At 31.2% G+C, this 8,790-nt stretch overlaps 1 pseudogene; it reads right to left on the bottom strand.

Moving 5' to 3' along the window:
* Positions 1-1,370: 1,370 nt before the first annotated feature.
* LOC107913552 (DEAD-box ATP-dependent RNA helicase 36-like) lies at positions 1,371-6,688 on the bottom strand (annotated as a pseudogene).
* Positions 6,689-8,790: the final 2,102 nt, after the last annotated feature.

Below are 8,790 nucleotides of genomic sequence, written 5' to 3'. Positions count from 1 at the left end.
TGTTTAAAACATTATAGAAAAACAATTAAATTTTAATTTTTAATAATGGAAATACCAAAAGAAATTCAATTTTTAAATTTAATATTTAATTTTTATACCTTCATTTTTAATATAATTTATTTTTATAGTTTATAATGATATTAATTAGTCTAAATAAAAAATATCGTTAATTTTTCGATTAAAATATTACGTAATTATATATAATTTAAATGTTAATTTTGGTAGTTGACACATGGTTTCCCATTTCTTTTGGAGGTTAAGACAACGGTTAAATTTTAATATTGGCTCTTATACTATACTGAAACTTGCAATTTAATCTATATATTTTAATTTTTGGCATAATTCAATCCTCTACTTTTATGATGTCATTAATTAATCTAAGTAAATTATTTCCGCCTAAACTTTTTTCTTATCCAAATTAACCCTTAAACTTGACAATTGTGACTTGAACTTCTTTTTGTTGAGGAATGTACCTGGGAGGCCTCTATAGTATAGGAACTTGATCAAATTAGTTCATCTATTATTAAATGAATCGATTTAGTCTTTTTACTATTAAAAAAAATCAAATGATATCAATTTGACATATAGATAGCATTTTTTATTTAAAAACTATAATTTATTGTTTAATAAAATTATTTTTTTTAAAATTTTTATTGTTATGTAAATGAAATCTTTTATATGAAATTGAACTGCAATTGAAAAGAATAATTTTCACAACATTTTTATATAAATGTTAATTTTATTGCGATTTAAACTTATTTAGTTCATAATAATAATATAGAGGCTAAAATGATAACTCCCAAATTAATCCATGATATTATTAAGAAATTAAACCCTTACAATAATAATAATAATCATAAATTAGTCACGTGGGAGGACCTGATCTACTGACCATCATGACCCGCAATTTAAAAATTTTAATTGATAATGTGATAAAAGGATATGCTCATTGGGATTGTTGCTCTTAAAAAATTGTGCTAATAAAACATGTATTGCCATTCCCCCAAGAACATATGTACTATTTGAGAAACACCAGTGGGATCACTCCGTTGACCACATTAGTAGCTCCTAAATTGTTAAATGCCAACATTTCACGAAACAAATTTAACTTCTAGGATCATTTACATCAAAATTCAATGAAAAAACCAAGCTTGAATACAAAAATGTTATAATAATTAAAGATTAAAAAAAATTCAGATTGGAGGCTAATCTCATGAAAAACCTAACATTTCTAAAATAAGTATTATCGAAAACTAATAAATAAAGGAGTGCAATTAAACAATTACATCATCAATATGTTGCAGGAAGAATGGCAGAGGATTCATCCAACTTCAACCCAAGGCAAGGATTACAACTTTTCAGGGATGAAATTTCATAATCATTTTCTTTATGTTACTTTCTATAATTTATGTAATAAATAAGAGAATGATTAAAAATAATTTCCAGTCAGGCTCAGAATCATCATTTGACAAACAACTATTCTAAAGAAACATAAAAACAAAAGCACTAGCCTTATCACATTGGCATTGTTACAACATGAAGCAGCCGATTGCAGGATTACAAGAGGACTTGAATTCGAATGCGCTGAAGCGCATTATCCTCCTATTTAATAGTTGAGGAAGGACTATGAATAGTTCTAGACATTGTAGCAAAAAGAGCAGATGTGATTAAAAAACTATAATGAGATTAATATTAAAAAAAAAAAAACAGAAGCAAAATTGCTCCCTGGGACAAAAATGGAGCTTACATTGTTGCAGTGGAGTTGGTAAGGTTCAGATGCTAAATAAACTTTGTATCACTTATCACTAGGTTTAGCACTAGCCTTTTCACGCTTTCTCTTCTTACTCCTTTTCTTCAATAATCCTTTCTCTGCTAGTGTCTTGAGTTTCTGCTTTTTACGTTCTTTCACTTTCTCCTCAAACCCATCGTCCATCATTTTCATCGTGGCAACACGTTTAGCCTTCAATACCTGCCGATCCAAACCAACTTGCATAAGATGCTAATACTAGTGTTGTTAATTCGGATAAATATCATAAACTATTATGTTGAAAACCAACTCTTTTGAAATGCCAAAAGCCTTAAAACAGCACTAGTAATCAATCAGTGCTTCAAGTACCGATTATATGCGCTACATTTGCAGTTCTCCCTGAACATCACATATCTGGTACATGCCTAAATAGCATGTTTTATTTTATTCCTCTTAGTATAATGCAGTAGAGCATTAGATGGGATTGCATAAGCAATTCACACACTGCCAATACTGAGAAGGTTGAGTTGTGACAGTAGTCTAAATGAAATGGCTCATGAATTTAAATAGAAAAACTACCAAAAAAAGAATAATCTAACATATCATACCTTTGTGAAGTCAGACAGGACTTCATTCTCTTTGCATTCAAATTTTTCCAATTGTTTTCCTAGTTCCGCTTCTATTTCATAAACAAGATCCACATCATTCTGCAAATCACATTACTCTAATAAGCAACTCGAGCAAATGGACTAGAATCTTTGTACGAAAAAAGCCTCTTCATTAGATCAGGAAAAGAGGAGACTACCCATAACATACATAAAAACATTATAACCCACACAAATCTTGGCATTGAGGAGGGTAATAGAGAAAACAGAAGGTGACAACACCTTTTTTATCAATAAGATTCTAATCTGAAACGAGAGGGGAGAAAAGGCTTTATTTGTTGACAAGGCTCAGATCCAAATTGATTGAAGTTGCTTCCTTATCTACCGAAAAGTATTATGTTATATAGAAATCGACCACGTATAAAGCACATATTACAGGAAACATGTGCAGAATATCAGCTATGCATTGTTTTACAGATGACAACTCTATTTAAGGCATAAAATATAATGGAGTATATGCTATCCCCTTAGTATATTGTAAATGTCAAAAATCTAAAGTCTTTACAATTTTGAAGGCAAACAACAAATTCCTGGCAGGGAAGGATGTAAGAAACAAGTCACTAGATAAGTCTCATTTCTAAAATTTGTATTCTTCAAGATTTATAGGAAAGCCTTTCTACACTGGTCTTCATGGTCCAGCAACCCTCAAAAACCATATTCAATGTCAACAACCACTTCATACTCACCTCAGTAACAAAGCTCACAGCCAATCCTCCTCTACCAGCCCTTGCAGTTCGTCCCACACGATGAACATAATCCCTAGGATACCTGCAACAGGTGGAAGCTAAATTTTAGTGCCCAAACAAACTATAGAGAAACTAAAGAACTAAGAAATTTCTTAATTAATAGAACCTTGGAAGGTCATAATTAATGACAAGATCAACAGTAGGAATGTCTAAACCACGACTAGCAACATCAGTAGCCAGCAGTATAGAAACTCTTCCAGATTTAAAATGCTGCACTGCTGAAAGCCTTAGTGCCTGTGATTTTAATGAATGCAGAGCTGCAGCTTCCACTTCAAGTTCTTCTAATAATAAACTTAAAAGATGACAATCTCTGTTCCAAATTTTCAAGAATAAGAAGTAAATGTCAGAATAGAACTGTACGAAGAAATACGTGTTTATTTTTAACAAGAGAAGAAAACTACCATACTGAACTTGCCAGGAAAATAATGAGTGGTTTAGGGAGAAAACAGCAGTAAATCAATAGAATTAAAGCTGAAAAGCAAGATAGATGTTGGAACTCTAGAAAAATATAAGGTTTCATCAAAACCTCCAGTTTCTGTCTATTACTTGAGAGAAAACAATAATGTGACTGCAAATATTTTACAGCTTATTTATACTAGGGTTTCTTACAAATAAATTTTAAATCCTAGCACTAGATTTAAACCTTATAAATAAAGGTTTTCTTACAAGATAACTAATAGCCCTGGATTTATACTAGGTTTTCTGTCAAATAAAGTTTTAACCCTAAAACCTTAAAGATAACTAATAATCCTAGAAGCAAAAGATTACCAGAGATAGGGAGACAGCTAAGATACGAGTAAGAAAAACACAAGGCAAAGGCTTTTCAACTAGTTAATCCCTATAACCTACTGAGATAGAATACAGCTTTGCACTATGCCAGCACAAGCACTGATAGGACAGCTTTGCTATATTTTACCCAACTTTATTTGAAGTTAAAATAAAAGGATAAGATGTATAACTAGATGAGGGATAGTATCATAATTTGCAAATACATGCAATGTCCAATAGGTCCTTTAAGAAATTAAGTGCCTACCACAGAAACATTTGTAATCATAGAAAAACTTGGATTTATTGCATGTTCAGTTTTTTCCCATTATAACATACTGATCATAAAAAAGAAAAAGAACCAATTGACTCAAAGGTTTAATACCTGCATCTTGAGGCGAATATCATGGCTGAGCGGATATTCATATCTTCCATTTTAGACAAAATGTGAACAAGATAAGCATCCTTCACAGTCTTTGGGATGAAAACATACTGCTGCTTAAGTGTTTCAACTGTCCTGAAGCCTTCATAAGCCTCATAGAAGTAGGCCTTGTTGGCAGAAAGCTCTAACAGTGTTTGCAGGTTACTGGTCATTGTTGCAGAAAATAACAAAGTTTGTCGATTTTTTGGCAAGCATTGGAAAATCACTCTTAGTTCCTCCTCAAAGCCAACATCCAAAACTCGATCTGCTTCGTCCAAAACTAAAAACTAAAAACAAAATAATAACAATAGAAAGAATATGTAAATGAGGAACAATTTCAAAACAAGCCTATTTATTTATTTAGCATGCAAGGTTTAAAGAGGTCAGTGATCAGAAGAGAATCTCAACATGCTGATGTCCTGCTTTCCCGACCCATGGATGGCTGTCAAGGATAGTTAGAAATATCATGTTCCAATTGTTAACTTTCAACAATCTTACTCTAAAAAGTTCATCCTATTTTCTGACAGAATAAATTCCATTCTGAAGATATACAAATCTTCTCGTTATTTAATAATAAGCAATGAATACAGAATCAGTTAGACTCGATCCTAAAATTACATAATATTAGATGAGACGTCCTCCATCCCATTCCAGTTCTGAAGATATATAAGTCTACCCGTCATCTATTAATAAGCAATGAATACAGAACCATTTAGACTTAATCCCAAAATCACATAATATCAGATGAGACAACCTTCTCCATCCCTTGGTCCCTGTCATATGCCCCGGCATCTTTTTGAAGATTCTTGACTAGCAAATTGTTCAAAACTATTTATATCAAATTATACAAATGCAACAAAATGATCCTAATTTGTCCCAGATTTCAACAATTCATCCACCAAGTGATGAGCTTGCAAAACAGAAACAAACACATAAGCTATTAGTTCAAATGTTTTATCCATCATTCCAATTTTACCAAACGAAACACAAATTCCATAGTCATTTACTCAATTTAAAGCAAATCAGGACACCACTCACCAGCCACTTATCCCCATTTGGCCAAATTATTAGATAATTAAATTTTATTATCCAAAAATTAAATCAATCGAAGTCGCATTCTAAATTTGTCAGTTTCACTTTTCAAATAATCTACTGCATAATCATACACTAGAAAACAATTTTCATCAAAATCCGTTCTTCGTCAATCATGAAAACTAACAATGAAGAAGAATATGAGGGATTTACCTTAGTTCTTTGAAAGACTTTAGGAATATCAGGATTCTCTTCAAGCAAAACTTTGACTCTTCCAGGTGTGGCCACAACCACATGCGGCCTTGAAACCAAGGCTTTCGCCTGCGTAATCATATCCATTCCACCCACCACCACCGAACACCTCAAATGCAAACAAGACCCCAATGCTCTAAACTGCTCTGCCAACTGAAAAGCAAGCTCCCTCGTCGGAGTAATCACCAGCGCAAAAACCCCATAAGGATCCTCCGCTAAACGGTTCAATATTGGTAGAGCAAACGCGCTGTTTTGCCACTTCCCGTCTGAGCTATCCCCAACACGTCACGACCAGCAAGTATTTTAGGTATGCAGTGGGTTTGAACCGGCGTTGGTTTTCGCATTCCGAGTTCTTTGCATGTTTGGATGGCCCATTCAGCTAGGCCCAGGTCGGAGAAAGAAGAAATTGAGGTGGCATCAGCAGCGGCGGATGAGGAGGAAAATTTTTCCAATTGGGGAGTTTGGGGAATAGGGTTTTGGGAGGGCTTAGGGGTTTCACTTGGTTTGGCTCTACGGGGTTTAGAGAAAAGAGGAAAGCTTTTGTCAACTAAAGTTGGAGAATCTTTTTGTTCCATCGAAATAAAAGAAAACAGAAACAATCAAACAGCACTGCTGCAATAGAATATAAAAGATACAGTGATTAGAACTTCCCACACAAACTAAAATGTAGAAAAGAAGAGAACGAACTAGAAGAAGGAAGACTTTCTATAACTTTACCCACAATATAAAACCAAAGGCAGAGTCTGTTTTTTTTTTATGAAGCGGTCTCAAACCTTCATTACCCGGACTCGGCAATTTGGGGTGAAGCACCTGTGTCGACAGGGATTCCGACACGGGATACGCGTCAGATCCAGCAAAAACCAGCGGACAGGCGGTGGGCGAGAACTGAGATGAGAAGAGAAGAGAAGAGAAAAAACACTGATTTGCAGAGACGAGAGAGAGAAGAGGGACGATGGTAGGGGAAAGATGATGATAATAGGAGGAGGAGAAAAGACTAATCAAAAAAATGAACAAAAAGTTAGGGTTAATAAATCGGTCGGCTTCACTAGAAAAAGGTCAGGGAAAGCTTATACCAACTTAATATAGGTTTTCCCTGGAAAAAAAAACTAAAATTAATATTTTTAAAGGTTTCTTTTTTAAATTTTGCTAAATCATTATATATTTAATAATCTTGGTAAACTTTTAAATATTTCGATAAATTTTTATAAATATCAGTAAATAGTTATTTTTTTATATATACTATTAAATCGTTGGAAATATTAGTAAAGCTTGAAAAGATTTTGGTAAATCATTACAAATATTGGTAAATTATTAGATGTTTTGTTAAAATTTTTAAATATTTAAAAGTTTAAATATTGATACAAATGAAAATATTAAAATTTTTAGGAAATCCTTAGAAATTTTGATAAATCATTAAAAGTATCGGTAAATTGTTAGATATTTTAGTAAACCCTTATAGTCTTTAAATATTATGGTAAATTACTATAAATATTGGTAACGTCTCTAAAATTTTGGTAAAACTTAGATGCGTTGATCGAGTATGAGATAGGATACAAATGTAATTCCTAGAAATTTTGGTAAAGGCTTACAAATTTTGTAATTTTTTAAGAAATTTTGCTAAACACTTAGAAACATTGGATAAGTTTTAGAAATTTTGGTAAAAGTTTAAATGTGTTGATCAAGGGATGGGATATAATTAGAAATATTGATAAATCCTTAGATATTTTGGTAAACATTGGTAAAGTCTTAGATATTTTGATAAATATTTAGAAATATCGGTAAACTCTTTGGTATTCTGATAATACTTGGATATTTAGGTAAATCCTTAGAAATATTAGTTAATACTTAGACATTTTGATAAATCCTTAGAAATTTTGGAGAAAGATTAAAAATTTTCTTAGTTTTTTTTTGTAAATATTTAACGGATTTGGTAAATCCTTAGATAATTTAGCAATTTGCTATAAATATTGGTAAAGTCTTACAAATTTGTTATTTTTTTGATAAATTCTGGTCAAAGCTTAGAAATATTGTTAACTCCTCAAATATTTTGGCAAATCTTTAAAAATTTTGATAAATTCTTTAATAATTTGACAAATTGTTATAAATATTGGTAGTGATATAAGTTTTGGCAAAGACTTACAAATTTTGTTACTTTTTAAGAAATTTTGGTAAACGCTTAGAAATATTGGTAAATCCTTAGATATTCTGATAAATTCTTAGAGAGTTTGGTAAATCGTTAGATATTTTGATAAATGCTTAAAAATATTGGTAAATCATTAGATATATTGTTAAAGTCTCAAAAATATTGGTAAAGGCTTAGATGCGTTGATGAGTATGGGACGCTTAAAGTGTCAGAAATATTGGTAAATTGTTAGATATATTGGTAAAGTCTTAGAAATTTTGATAAGGGCTTGGGAATATTAGTAAATCCTCTGATATTTTACTAAACCTTAGAAATTTTGGTAAATTGTTAGAAATGTTGGTAAAGTCTCAAAAATTTTGGTAAAGGCTTAGATGTGTCAATCGAGTACAAGATACAAATGAAATCCTTAGAAATTTTGATCAATCATTAGAAATATTGATAAATCCTCAAATATTTTGGTAAAAGCTTTTGTTAATTTTTGGTAAATCTTTAACAATTTTGGCAAATCCTTTGATAATTTGGTAAAGTCTTAGATATCATGGTAAATCCCTAAAAAATTCAACAAGTGGTTAGATTAGTTAGTAAAGTCTCAAAAATATTGGTAAATCCTTAAAAAATTTGATAAATCGTTAGATATATTGGTAAAGTTTCAAAAATATTGGTAAATAGTTAGAAATTTGGGTAAATCATTAAAAAATATAATTTTGGTAAAAGCTTACAAATTTTATTAAATTTTAAGAAATTTTGGTAAAAGCTTACAAAATTTTATTAACTTTTAAGGAATTTCGATAAAAGGTTAGAAGTTTTGGTAACTCCTTAAATATTTTGGTAACTTCTTATAAATTTTGGTAAATTCTTAGATAATTTTTTAAATTATTTTTTATTTTAATAAAATTATTTTTAAAATTGAAATTGTTTTGCTGATGGGCATGCCACATCATCATCTTGCCACGTGTCATCTCCTAGTGCTGTCACGTAAACACTTTTAATGGTCAAATCAGTTAACTAACAGTCTTCGT

Source organism: Gossypium hirsutum, chromosome D08, assembly GCF_007990345.1.
Source record: "Gossypium hirsutum isolate 1008001.06 chromosome D08, Gossypium_hirsutum_v2.1, whole genome shotgun sequence".
In the NCBI taxonomy this organism is placed as follows: Eukaryota; Viridiplantae; Streptophyta; class Magnoliopsida; order Malvales; family Malvaceae; genus Gossypium; species Gossypium hirsutum.
This window is presented reverse-complemented; position numbering and strand designations above follow the sequence as displayed.